At 39.3% G+C, this 14831-nt stretch overlaps 1 protein-coding gene across 1 annotated transcript in view; it reads left to right on the top strand.

The window, feature by feature from the left end:
* ntm (neurotrimin) overlaps positions 1-14831 on the top strand; it is a 1038813-nt gene that overhangs the window by 351974 nt on the left and 672008 nt on the right. The window lies entirely within an intron of this gene.

Below are 14831 nucleotides of genomic sequence, written 5' to 3'. Positions count from 1 at the left end.
CCAGCTGCGCCACAGTCCGGCCCCTTTCTATACTTAGCTTGTGTCTTTCTCTCTTGGATCCATTATGTGTGAAGGGAAGCATGGGACTGGTTGCTGTTCAGCTTCTGCCCTGCACTGCATTATTCTCCTCTCTCACACGTTTATTGAATGGGATCCAATACAATTTACAGTTAATTAAACAAGATTAAATCAAAAACTTATTTCGCAAAAGTTATTTTAAAAGTAACATTATTTTAACAAGCAGGTGAAAAGTTTAAAAGCTATTTAAAACATCATTACTAAGAAAAGATTAAAAATTAATCTAAGAGATTAAAAATTAAGCTACAGCACACCACTTCGCATATGCTACTTTTGTATAATTTACAACTCGAAAAGTCTTCCTTCACCTCTTGGTGGAAAAAGAGACAACCAGATTTTCAGGGGAAGGTTGCTCTATGTCCTAGGAGCAGCCACAGAGAAGGTTGTCCCACATGTCCTCACTAAACGTGCCCATGAAAGTAGTGGGACCAAGAAGAAGCCCTCCCTTGCAGATCTTAAACCCTGATGTATTTAGGGAGACATAGTATTTCAAAAAGTCTGGACCCAGCCAGTGTAGGGTTTAAAGCTCAAAAACATCACTTCGAATTGTGCCAATGAAGTCTTTTCAGCAGCAGGATCACATTATTTTTGTAAATATATCCAGTCCTATTATGCCTTGCTGTAATTCAGTTGGCTTTTTGGAGCCAAGAAGGGCATGGGTCCAGTGGGCCCATGTTTTCTCCTCTCCATGGAATGACCCTTGGCTTATCCATGAGTCAGATCCAAATCCATAATTTTGGCCTCAAAACCGGCCAGCAACATATGCAAAGTCAGCTTGTACATGGGTATACATGGATTTTCAGCTTCCAATTAAAAGAAGTATGGCTAAATCAGGCTCTCTCCCATCCATATCTGCTTCCTTTCTGTTTGCCAATAAGTCCGTTCCATTCTATTTCCACATGAGTTGGCGAAATTTATTTTAAAAACGTTCACATGAAAATCCACAGCTAAGTATGCGTTTTAAATACATTACGCTCAGACATATTTTCCACTCAAAATGCACGTCTCTGAGAATATTTGCTCTTAAAACACATGTTGCTAAATGCACTGGCTTGCAAAATGCATGTTTTTAAAATATGTGTTGATATGTTTACTGAACTGGGGAATGGATCTGTGCATTAGAAAAGCACTGAGTAACAACTAAGTTCTGAGCTACGCATTAGTCCTGGATGGGCAGATCAGTTCATGTTAAAATTCACAACGACTGGCTTCTTCATCTGCCCTTTTGTGAAATATATGTCTCTGTTAACATTTGCCCCCATCGTTTTGTAGTGCGGTAAAGCCATTCTACACTACACATCCAGCCAGGTGCCATGGATACTGACTGATCTAATAGGAATCAGTTATGGATTTTGATGGCTTAAAGCAGCACTGACCTGCGGTAGCCTAAGAAGATACTACATATGATTAGTGAAAGGTGTGGAAGTGAGCAAAGACTTGGAACTCAATGGAATGACTGCAGTAACAAGAAGCAATCATTCAGTTCTCCCTTCTTAGCTGGGAAATGCTCCTCTCTGCCCAGCCTCCCGTATTAAGGCCGCATGTCCCCATTTTTCCGTCTTTGTTGTTTCTTGTAAAAGGCGGCTTCAAAGAGCCAACGTGTGGTACTTGGTCACAGCTGCTTCTGTGCCTTCCAGGTACAATTATTTTACAATGCGACTTTATTTTGTACAGTGTCTTTTGTGCAAGCAATCTCCGGAAATGCTTTATAAATGTGTGGAGGGGAATAGTAACATTGGCAGAGAAAGGGAAGAATTAAAGGACAGCAATGGACATTGGGGGGGGGGGGAGAGAAAAGATACATCTTGTTGCTATGATCAGGGGACAGAAAGGTGTTCAAGGATCCCTATTCAAGAAAATAGATTCTGCCTAAACATTAGAAAGAATTTATTTACTGTAAGAATTGTAGAACTAGGCAGCAGAATAGACTACTAGGGAGGATGGGGAACCCCTTCTTTAAAGGTTTTTTAAAAGGGGTGGGATGGATATTGTAAAGGACTATGAATGACTAAGGTTCTTTTAGGCAGGGGGAATCTTTTTATCCCACCGCTGCCACCAATTTGTAAAGATGCAACCACCAAAGACTCAGAGAGGAGACCTTTTACTTTTTTCCCCTTCTTCTTCTTATTCACTTTAGATGGTAACGCAACTTGGTTTATAATATATGCGACAAAGGCTTAGATATTGGAGGAACAATAACAAGTTTATTCAGGCACAGAGCTTAATGGTTACAATGTTGTTTCTCACTTAGAGGCACTTTTATTAACAGTTACAATACTAGAAGGAGGTGAGTCAAACTCCCTAAAGTGTCACTTCTTTTACTTAAAGTAGTTAGAACTTCTTCCTCTGCTACTTTTAAACCGCACTCACCCCTGTGATATACAATCACAGATTCTCTGTTCCTTACCAGGACACAGACTACATTAAATAAGTCACCAAACTTATTTTAAACCGACTCAAAATGAACAATTGAGTCTCCTTGATCCCCTCAACCTAGGATCAATCTTCCCTGTGCCTCATCAGAGCACAGCCTGAATCCCTTTTTTAAACTCTGCACTTCTTCAACAAAATGGCAGTTGGCTCCGCCTACTTCTCCATGGCAACGAGCCTCTGAGTGCTGAGATGCAATAACTGTAATACTTACCCTTTTAAAACACCAACACACAATTAAACATAACATCTGTAAACCAAAAATTCATACTTCATTACAGACAAGTTTCAAGAAAAACTGCAACTACTGAAATAGTGCTCCAACAGGAATCTAGCCAAATGGAATTTCTTATATTTTAGAGAAAAATTATTGCTGGAAGATAAGTAGCCCCAATGGAGGCAGGGAGGACTGGTCTCTTAAGGTAGCACTGGTGCTTTCCCATCTTTGCAGAATGACTTGATTTATCCATGGTTGGGTTACATCACAATTTTGTCATCCAAAACCTACCCTTGACTTATACATGAGATTGACTGATACATGAGTTTACGTAGGTAGCCCGAAAAAGTTCACATGTTGGAAACCACTCGTGGCTTTCTCTGTGCTTGACCAAGGTTCTGAAAACCCATGAATACAAAGGCTTTGAGAACCTGGGTTCTGGAAGCCTTCATAATCATAGAATCATAGAGTTGGAAGAGACCTCATGGGCCATCCAGTCCAACCCCCTGCCAAGAAGCAGGAAAATCACATTCGAAGCACCCCCAACAGATGGCCATCCAGCTTCTGCTTAAAAGTCTTCAAAGAAGGAGCTCCACCATATGGAGAAGGACACAAGGAAGAGGTTGTCCCACTTCCTTTAATCCTCCTCACAGGGACAGATTTCCTCCCCTCATACACACACATACACACCTCACAACTTCTTAGGATGCCTGCCATAGAGGTGGGTGAAACGTCAGGAGAGAATGCTTCTGGAACATGGCCATACAGCCCGGAAAACATACAACAACCCTGTGATCCCGGCCATGAAAGCCTTCGACAACACACACACACAATTTTAATTAAGATAGATCCCTGTCTATTTAGTAGAATGTGACAACAGGGCTTTTAAGCAAGTGGGTACTGTCTGTTTTGTTTTTTAACTGATGTGCTATTGATGGTATTTTTTGAAATCTGTCAGATTATAATTAATCTGCTTTGTGTTTAATTTTTATTTGTTTTGATTTCATTATTGCTAGCTGCTTTGAACATCATTTGATTTGAGGAGAAAGGTAATTGATGAATAATAAATGTAATTGAGAATGGGAAAAAAGGGGTAAACTGGAACTGAGATTAAAAAGGCATGCTAACATGTGTAGTTATAGTTCCTTCTTCTTCCTGGTTCTTGGAAAATGGTAGATTTCCCTTCTTTGGCTGTCTTTTACAAACCTTTCAGGAATGCTTTGGTTCTGTATTCCTGCATGGCAGGGGATTGGACTAGATGGATGGCCCTTGCAGACCCTTCCACCTCTAAGATTTGATGATTCCCTGTCAGCAACCACATTTCACAGTTCTGCTACGATACAGGCAGTAATGTTCCCTTTGGTGGACCTGATGTGACCTGAGAGCTTTGTATTATCCACCCGTCAATGATCTAGAGAAAGAAGACATTAAAGGATTGACCTCTCAACAGTAGCCAACATTTGTGGGTATAAGCAAGAGCAAGCTGAAGACACTTTAAAAACAGTCGTAATTCTGTTATTGGAGAACAAACAGAAACACCATCAGGTAGCTCTTTGAGAAGGTTTGAAGAAGAGAGATGGTAGCAAACTCTCTTTAAGAAAGAAAAAAACATGACCCAAGTTTAAGAAAAAAAAACATGACCCAGGCCCACGGGAACAGTGAGAAGAAGTTATCATTAGCAGGTTAGGACTTTGAGTTGGAATGTGAAAAAGTGGAAGCACGTTCTCCAAACTTTAAGAGAATGTGAATTCAAATAATGAATCTTGTTGACTGGAGGCATGGGCTTGTCATAATAGGACATTGAGTACTTTGAACAAGAACAAGTTCAGTAATGGGAGGCCGAAGTAATAACAAGGTTGAGTAACAGCAAATTGTTTAAAATTTGTACAGCATCAATATGTATATAACAAATACAATTTTTCTCATCCGTGGTGAGAAAAAGTCCCAAAAAAAGGCTACCAACCCTGGATGCCTCTAGACAGGTAAAGAAATCTCTGAAGTGATGGATTTGTTCCTGAATGTACTGTTTTTTATTTCTAACATCCAGATGATATTTTGATTGCTTTGAAATATTTCTCAGTTAACTCCTGGTACTATTTATTTATTATTTATTTATTTACAGTATTTATATTCCGCCCTTCTCACCCCGAAGGGGACTCAGGGCGGATTACAATGAACACATATATGACAAACATTCAATGCCAACAGACAAACAACATACATTAGACAGACTCAGAGGCATTTTTAACATTTTTCCAGCTTCACGATTCCGGCCACAGGGGGAGCTGTTGCTTCACCGTCCAGTAGTGGCTGTACTTCCTCATTCCTTTCCTCGTGTTTTGCTGGCAGTTTTATGGTGTTGTAAATTAGCCTCTCGCATAAAGCATCCCTAAATTTCCCTAATTGACAGATGCAACTGTCTTTCGGGGCTGCATAGGTCAACAGCAAGCCGGGGCTATTAATGGTCGGAGGCTTAACCCGACCCGGGCTTCGAACTCATGACCTCTCGGTCAGTAGTGATTTATAGCAGCTGGTTACTAGCCAGCCGCGCCACAGCCCGGCCACAGTACTACCTGAAACATTTTATTCCCAAGCTGTAACTCGGGCCTTAGCTTGCATAAAATTCTCATGTGTTTGTTTTGTACAGAAAAGAGCATGTTCTGTGCAGGAAAAGGCTTTTTCTGAGCAGAAAATAGGATCTCTGCACACAGTTGTTTTTGCACAGAAAGTGTTTTTTCCTGCTTCTGTGCAAAACAATCTGGTGTGAATTTTCTGCAGAATGGGCTCCAAATTGCTAATAGGCTTCCAAAAGAGCATGCTTCTTTGCAGACCTTCTCACAATGAGAAGAAAATTGCTAAAATCATTTCTGGCTTCCTTTGAGGATTATATCCCTAAGGGGCATGTTCTTTAAATCTTAATTATTCAGCCTCCCTGCCCCTTGAAACATTTATAATTTTTCAAACGCAATCTAGTTTGTTTTGTCTGTTCCTTAACATGAGTGCCCAGAAGAATTGGCTTGCTGCTGGAGAAAATAATATATAATGAAAGTAGGATCTGGAGTAGGCTGCCTCCCTTCCCCCTTCCGCTTGTTGTTCTCTTCAGATGATGATTATCATTTCAGAGCACAACACAAATTTAATGACATGATAGAGAGCTCATTATGTTTCATGCAAACTGGGGAGTGGGGGAGATTAGACATTATTCCTTACTAATTGTTACTTGCTCTTTCTCTGCCCCTTCTTTGCATTGTTAAGAGTTTACCACTCTGTTTGGGAAACAGGGATTAGTTAGCTTGCAAATGATTGCAAACACGTTCAGTGCATATGCACATTCAAGCATATCTCTGTAGGGATGGGTGAAAACAAAGCATTTAGTTGTTTTGATTTTTGAAAACAACTGCTCAAAATTCTAAAAATTATATTGGATTAAAGCAAAATTTGCTTAGTCAAGCAAGAAGATCAAAGTAAGACATAGATGGGATTCCCATTAAGTTGAATATTACCCAACTTATGGCAGTGTTTTTCTCAAAAGGGTAAGCAATTTCTTCATCATTAGTGAACTACCAATGATATCTGACTAATCCTAAGTACCATATATTACTGAAATATCTCTTTTCATGATGGGATTATATTCAATTACTATAAGACCCCCCCATATCTGCACATCCCATATACAGTAGAGTCTCACTTATCCAACATAAACGGGCCGGCATAATGTTGGATAAGCAAATATGTTGGATATTAAGGAGGGATTAAGGAAAAGCCTATTAAACATCAAATTAGGTTATGATTTTACAAATTAAGCACCAAAACATGTTGAATAACAAATTTGACAGAAAAAGTAGTTCAATACGCAGTAATGCTATGTAGTAATTACTGTATTTACGAATTTAGCACCAAAATATCATGATGTATTGAAAACATTGACTACAAAAATGCGTTGGATAATCCAGAACATTGGATAAGCGAGTGTTGGATAAGTGAGACTCTACTGTATTACTGAAACATTTCTTTTCATGATGGGATTATATTCAATTACTATAAAACTCCCCCATATCTGCACATCCCATATATGTGGTTTCAATTATCTGCTGTTCACACAACCACTTCAGGCTTTTGTAGTGGGGAAGAAGCAAAAAGAATAACTCCTGTGTCTTAGATTGATATTTTTATTATTTTGGGTCAAAAACTTTGCATAAATAAGTATAAAATTGATAAAATAGAGGGAACACAAGCGGCTAAATAATTTTAGACCAAAAATGCATGACGTCGAGCATTGTGAGTAAGCACACAGATGTGGAATTGTTTGTTCTGCTCCACAGTCACACTAGGTGGAGGGTTCTTCTAGGTCGTGCCATTTTGCCAGGTTGTCTTTTGATCTGCCCACTCCACTTCTGAATCTGTTCCGGGATGTCCAAGTTTCCCATTCTTGGTGTTTCCCCTGGAGAAAGACCCTTGTGGGGGCATCGAATTGGGATTTCCTGGTTTTGCTGTCTAGCGGGATACTCATGCTGTTGCTGGGGGAACATTAAGAGGGGTGGTGGTTCTCATGAAGCTTTTCCTTGAGTTAGGTCTACTAGGAGGAGGCTGATAGCTGTGCAGTGGATGGCTTTCATAGTGTTCAACCGTATTTCTTTCACAGTTAGCAGTAACTTCCCGTTGCACATCAGGAGGGGGGCAATGCCAGCTATCTTTAAAGGTCTACCAACAGGTGTAGGTTTGAGGCATCCTGTGATTATTTTGCATGTTTTGTTCAGTTCTATATCCACCTGCTTCTCATGGACAGACTTGTGCCAAACAGAGCAGATCCTAAAGAGGGACTATTATAGTGGTTTCTTGGCAAGATTTTTTCAAGAGGGATTTGCCATTGGCTTCCTTTGATGGCAGAGACTGTGACTTGTCCGAGGTTGCCCAGTGGATTTCCATGGCCAAAAGGGGATCCAATTCTGTTTCCCCTGAGAACCATAGTCTAACACTCACACTAATTTTATTTATTTATTTATTTATTTATTTATTTACAGTATTTATATTCCGCCCTTCTCACCCCGAAGGGGACTCAGGGCGGATTACAATGAACACATATATGGCAAACATTCAATGCCAACAGACAAACAACATTCAGTTTTTAGACAGACACAGAGGCATTTTTTAACATCTTTTCCAGCTTCACGATTCCGGTCACAGGGGGAGCTGTTGCTTCACCGTCCATTGGTGGCTGTTCTTCCTCTTCTTTTCCTCGTGAGCAGTTTTATGGTGTTTTAGATTAGTTAAATTAGCCTCCCGCATAAAGCGTCCCTAAATTTTCCCTATTTGACAGATGCAATTGTCTTTCGGGGCTGCTAGGTCAACAGCAAGCCGGGGCTATTTTTTTTTTATGGTCGGAGGCTTAACCTGACCCGGGCTTCAAACTCATGACCTCTCGGTCAGTAGTGATTTATAGCAGCTGGTTACTAGCCAGCTGCGCCACAGCCCGGCCCCCTAATGCGCCATGGGGCCGGGCTGTGGCGCAGGCTGTTGAGCAGCCTGCTGCAATAAATCACTCTGACCATGAGGTCATGAGTTCGAGGCCAGCCCGTGGCAGGGTGAGCACCAGTCAATTAAAAATAAAAAATAGCCCCTGCTCGTTGCTGACCTAGCAACCCAAAAGATAGTTACATCTATCAAGTAGGAAATAAGGTACCACTTATTAAAAAGTGGGGAGGCAAGTTTAACTAATTTACGATGTTGGAATGAGGAAGTGCCGTCAGAGTGGATGATGAAGCAGCTGCTCCCCCCTGTGGCCAGAATCGAACATTCCCTCAGGAGAAGGTTAAATTGCCTCTGTGTCTGTCTGTCTCTGTTTAATGTGTTTATGGGCATTGAATGTTTGCCCTATGTGTGTATAATGTGATCCGGCCTGAGTCCCCTTCAGGGTGAGAAGGGCGGAATATAAATACTGTAAATAATAATAAGAAATAATGCTAGGTTCTTTCCTTAACCTCATAGATATTCAGCTGCTTTTAAATTTTTATTTATATTTTACTAATTTATTTGCATATTTAAAGGTCTACTGCCTTAAATAAATTGTAAGTTATCTTGAGAATACAAATTAAAAAATGTTCTAAATCATCAGTGTATCTATATAAATTTTAGATACTGACTAGAGTCCTGGTTGTGCATAAATTTCCCTGTAGAAATAGTTGGACATTTGTTCCTAATGTAGAACAGCAGAAACACAGCCATGTGTGCCACTCCATTTTGCACACTGTACATAATGTTTCTTGCACTTGGAAGCACAGACACTGCACATTAAGCACACATTAGAGATTTCCTTGTGCATTTAGTTGCACCTCCCATATCCATATATTGAACAACATTGCGATTCAAACTAAAAACTGTATAAAATCAATAATGTGTGTCCCTACATTCAGTGTTTCATGCAAGACAGATTTATGTTGATGCCAGCATGGTTTGTATATGACATTTTGACATTTTTTCTGCACCTTGTCCCAGATCTTTTGATCCAACTCATGATTTTAACGTCATTTTGTATATTGACCTTTTATAATTGTTTTATCCATGTTGATGTTTTATTGTCGGCTGATTTGTTTATTGTTCTTGCTTTGATTTTGTGCTGTTGCGTCCGGGCATGGTTCCATGTAAGCCGCCCCGAGTCCCTTTGGGGAGATGGGGCGGGGTATAAGAATAAAGTTATTATTATTATTATTTTATTATGACACAGCAAACAAGATAGATATGCTGGATTTCATATCACAAAATCACAAGTCGAACACTTCCCAAGTGTCTAGGACTGTGTGATGTATTTTCGGATGATGCGCGCAGATCCCAGCAGGGTGGCCTTTTGCAGCTGGCAGATCGTAATTTTGTCAATGTCTATTGTTTCCAAATGCCGGCTGAGATCTTTTGGCATGGCACCCAATGTGCCCATCACCACCAGGACCACCTGCACTGGTTTCTGCCAGAGTTTTTGAAGTTCAATCTTGAGGTCCTGATAGCGGCTGAGTTTTTCCTGTTGTTTTTCGTCAATGCGACTGTCACCTGGGATGGCAACATCAATGATCCAAACCTTTTTCTTTTCCACAACTGTGATGTCTGGTGTGTTGTGTTCCAGAACTTTATCAGTCTGGATTTGGAAGTCCCACAGTATCTTTGCGTGCTCATTTTCCAATACTTTTGCAGGTTTGTGATCCCACCAGTTCTTTGCTGCTGGGAGGTGGTACTTGAGGCATAAGTTCCAATGGATCATTTGGGCCACAGAGTTGTGCCTCTGTTTGTAGTCTGTCTGTGCAATTTTCTTACAGCAGCTGAGGATATGATCAATGGTTTTGTCGGTTTCCTTGCACAGTCTGCATTTTGGGTCATCAGCTGATTTTTCGATCTTGGCCTTAATTGCATTTGTTCTGATGTATTGCTCCTGGGCTGCAAGGATCAGGCCTTCTGTCTCCTTCCTTCTTCAGGGTCCCATTTGTGAGCCATAGCCAGGTCTTCTTCTTGTCAGCTTTTCCTTCAAATTTGTCAAGGAACTTTCCATGCAAGGTTTTGTTGTGCCAGCTGTCAGCTCTAGTTTGTAGTGTGGCTTTCTTGTACTGGTTTTTTTTGTCTGCTGTGCTTTGAGGAGTTTCTGATTTTTGACTTCAATCAAAGCAGGTTCTTCACTGCTTTACATATTCTGCCAGGGCATGTTCTTCTTCTTTGACTGCTTGCTTTACTTGTAAGAGTCCTCTGCCCCCTGATCTTCTAGGCAGATATTATTATTATTATTATTATTATTATTATTATTATTATTATTATTATTATTATTATTATTATTATTATGTTTGAGGCTTGGACTATGACTATGGAGACCAGGATTCTATTCCTGTTTGTCCACGGAAACCCACTGGGTGACCTTGGGTGAGTCATGCATCCTTGCTCCCAGAAAACCCCATGATCGATTTGCCTTAGAGTCACCATAAATCCTAAATAACTTGAAGACAACATCAAGAACCTTGGCTACTGTATAGAGGATCAATAGTTTCAGTCTACTGTTTTGAATTCAAAGAACATAACAAACCCTCGGTGTGCCAATTTAAGATTCAGTGGGGCTGAACAATAATGTAGAACCATGTAGCTGGCGTAATAAGCTCTGTATTCTCAGCAGTGGGAGGTCGATGCGACTATACAATATAGAGGAAATGGTAATATTGCAAACTCTTTCCGTTGAGCTCTTTTGGCAAGCACATGAGAGATCATGAAAGTCTTTGCTCTGATGAACTATGTGTTGTTCCAGAGGTTTGACATACTCTAACAAGAAAAATGTATGTGTTGGGTGGTGGCAGGGGAAAGGAAGAAACCATTTCTCTCCTCCTTTTTCAGCATCTTGGTGTCAGAGTCTGATACACTGCGAATCAAAGGGAAAATACTGAGGTGAGGGAAGACATTGAATTGGTAGTTGGGGGGGAGGAAGGGAGTGGGTGGGAACAATCGTCAGGAGATAATTGACTTTAGAAGCTTTTTTTTTGTATGAGCTCTGGGAAGAAAACAAGTGAAAATATGTTATTTTACAACCTTGATACTCCTGACCTCATTGAAAATAAATATACACAGAACAAACAGAGAGGGAATAGGGAGCTGCATTTAAATAGAAGAGTGTGGGGTTTTTTTTGGAAGGGGGGAGATGCAGAATGTTGGAGTTCTGGTGGCCTCTCGTGGCTTCTGCTGGAACAACATCCTTTCAGATCTGCCAAGATGATGTCTCCAATGTTCACCGATTCGAGCCAAAGGAGGGAATTTCCTGGATTTCTACATCAATGTATGTTTAATGTGTACACGCTGCGATTGTGAAACTACACTTTTCCATATTCTTCTCTTACCAAAACGTGCTTCTGCTGAAAAGAAAAGACAGGTTATAAGTAAAATGATGGATTGGCTGAAAATTTGTAAATTTCTTTATTAAAGCTGCCGAACTTGCTGACTGAAAGGTTGGCTGTTCGAATCCAGTGAGTGGAGTGAGCTCTCATGGTTAGCCCCAGCTTCTGAAAGTACAATCTAAATGGGTTCCTGAGTCAACTCAAACACAAATGACCTCCTATATATACATCTGGCAAATTAGTTATACTGTTCAAATTCACAGTAATAACAAACAACCTCAAATGGATTGTCCAATATACATTGAAAGGCAATCGGCGTTGTGTATTCTAATGCCGAGAAGAATAAGTCATTTCAATATATATTGGACAATCCATTTGATGTTGTTTGTTATTACTGTGAATTTAAACAGTATAACTAATTTGCCAGACATATTGTTTACTGAACTGGTTTATTTTCAATTGTATATATAGGAGGTCATTTGTGTTTGAGTTAGCCCCAGCTTCTGCCAACCCGGCAGTTTAAAAACATGCAAATGTAAGTAGATCAATAGGTACTGCTCCAACGGGAAGGTAACGGCACTCCAGGCAGTCATGACCTTGGAGGTGTCCACGGACAACGCCGGCTCTTTGGCTTAGAAATGGAGATGAGCACCATACAACTAGACTTAATGTCAGGGGAAAACCTTTACCTTTTAAAAAGTAAAGGTTTCCCCTGACGTTAAGTTTATTTATTTATTTACAGCATTTATATTCCGCCCTTCTCACCCCGAAGGGGACTCAGGGCGGATCACATTACACATATAGGCAAACATTCAATGCCTTTTAACATAGAACAAAGACAAGAAAAACATAGGCTCCGAGCAGGCCGCGAACTCATGACCTCCTGGTCAGAGTGATTCATTGCAGTGATTCATTGCAGCTACTCTCCAGCCTGCGCCACAGCCCGAGCCCTGGCTGTGTCTGACTCTGGGGCTTGGTGCTCATCTCTATTTCTAGGCCAAAGAGCCGACGTTGTTTGTAGACACCTCCAAGGTCATGTGGCCGGCATGACTGCATTGAGCGCCATTACCTTCCTGCCAGAGCGGTACCTATTGATCTACTCACATTGGCATGTTTTCAAACTGCTACCTAATGTTTAGTTTGATCCCCTTAAAGGAACTTTCTCCTTAGGTACAGATTGTCTGTTTCTTAAGATTATAAGTCTGGTCACAGAGTCTTATATCAGATATTTATGACTTATATTAGGACTCTTGAAAGTAATCTAAAGCAGAATAGTAGTAACCCACTGGAGTCCTTTGAATTCTGTCGGATTCCTTTTAATCCAGTGTAGTTTTTCCACTAACAGAACTGTGTCTGTGACCTGGATGGTTCCACTTCTTCCCTGCAAAACCCAGGTTACATTTGGGAGGGAAAAGAGAGAAATTGCTTTACATCATGTGTTGCCCATAGTGACAAAAATCAGATGGAGGAGTGGGTAGTTAACAAAGAATTACCATGAGGATTCTCTGTGACATCATAAAGGATCTTTGTGTGCATCCTTCTCCAGTCAGTTGTAAGACACTTGTTTGCTCTGGGTTCATTTATCATTGATTGACTTAAAAATGATACTTCCCTATTTTCATGGAACCGTTCTCTATTTCTTGTAATAAATCAGAAATTAGGCAAAACAGTCAGACTAGACCTTTTTTAATATACTGTATATACTCGAGTATAAGCCTAGTTTTTCAGCCCTGTTTTAGGACTGAAAAAGCCCCCCCCCCCCCCGGCTTATACTCGAATATATATGGTACATTTATTATTATTGGTATTATTACATTTATTATTTTACTCTATTTTTATTACTATTAATACATTTATTATTTCACTCTGATATTATTATTATTATTATTGCTATTACATTTACAGTAGAGTCTCGCTTATCTAACGTAAACAGGCCGGCAGAATGTTGGATAAGCAAATATGCTGGATAATAAGGAGAGATTAAGGAAAAGCCTATTAAACATTAAATTAGTTTATGATTTTACAAATTGAACACCAAAACATCATGTTACACAACAAATTTGACAGAAAAAGTAGTTCAATACACAGTAATGTTATGTTGTAATTACTGTATTTACGAATTTAGCACCAAAATATTATGATATATCGAAAACATTGACTACAAAAATGTGTTGGATAATCTAGAACATTGGATAAGTGAGTGTTGGATAGGTGAGACTCTACTGTATTATTTTACTCTATTTTTATTACTATTAATACATTTATTATTTCACTCTGATATTATTTTTATTGTTATTACATTTATTATTTTACTCTATTTTTATTACTATTAATACATTTATTATTTCACTCTGATATTATTACAGTAGAGTCTCACTTATCCAACACAGGCTTATCCAACGTTCTGGATTATCCAACGCATTTTTGTAGTCAATGTTTTCAATATATCGTGATATTTTGGTGCTAAATTCATAAATACAGTAATTACTACATAGCATTACTGCGTATTGAACTCCTTTTTCTGCCAAATTTGTTGTCTAACATGATGTTTTGGTGCTTCATTTGTAAAATCATAACCTAATTTGATGTTTAATAGGCTTTTCCTTAATGCCTCCTTATTATCCAACATATTCGCTTATCCAACATTCTGCCGGCCTGTTTATGTTGGATAAGTGAGACTCTACTGTATTACATTTATTATTTCACTCTATTATTGCGTTTATTATTTGACTGTATTTGTTAGTCTTATTACATTTATTATTTTACTCTATTATTATTAAAAGGATACATAAGCACATTTACATGGAAGAAGATGAGAATGATGATTTAATCAAAGTTGGACAGTCTTATCTTAAATTACAGTTTTATGTAAATATTCAAAAACATTTCACCTCTGATGCCTCAATTAGTGTGATTTTATTGGTATCTATTTTTATTTCTGAAATTTACCACCCTCGGCTTATACTGGAGTCAATATTTTCCCAGTTTTTTGTGGTAAAATCAGGTGCCTCGGCTTATATTCGGATTGGCTTATACTCGAGTATATACGGTATTTCTTTAGCAAATTAGTGCCTGATACCTGTATCAGATTAGGTATTAGTAGAAGTTGTGAAAACTGTTTTCTGTTCAGCCGTGAATTATTCTACTGTGCTCTTACTTTGGCAGAAGAGTCTCTTGATAAATGGATAGGGGCTGGTTGTCAACTTTGATATTGGTAAAAGAATGTGAAGAGCTACTCATTAACTCTGTTACTGTCA

Source organism: Anolis carolinensis, unplaced genomic scaffold, assembly GCF_035594765.1.
Source record: "Anolis carolinensis isolate JA03-04 unplaced genomic scaffold, rAnoCar3.1.pri scaffold_8, whole genome shotgun sequence".
NCBI classification, from domain to species: Eukaryota; Metazoa; Chordata; class Lepidosauria; order Squamata; family Dactyloidae; genus Anolis; species Anolis carolinensis.
Note: the sequence above shows the minus strand (reverse complement) of the source record. Positions and strands in the feature narration are given on the sequence as shown.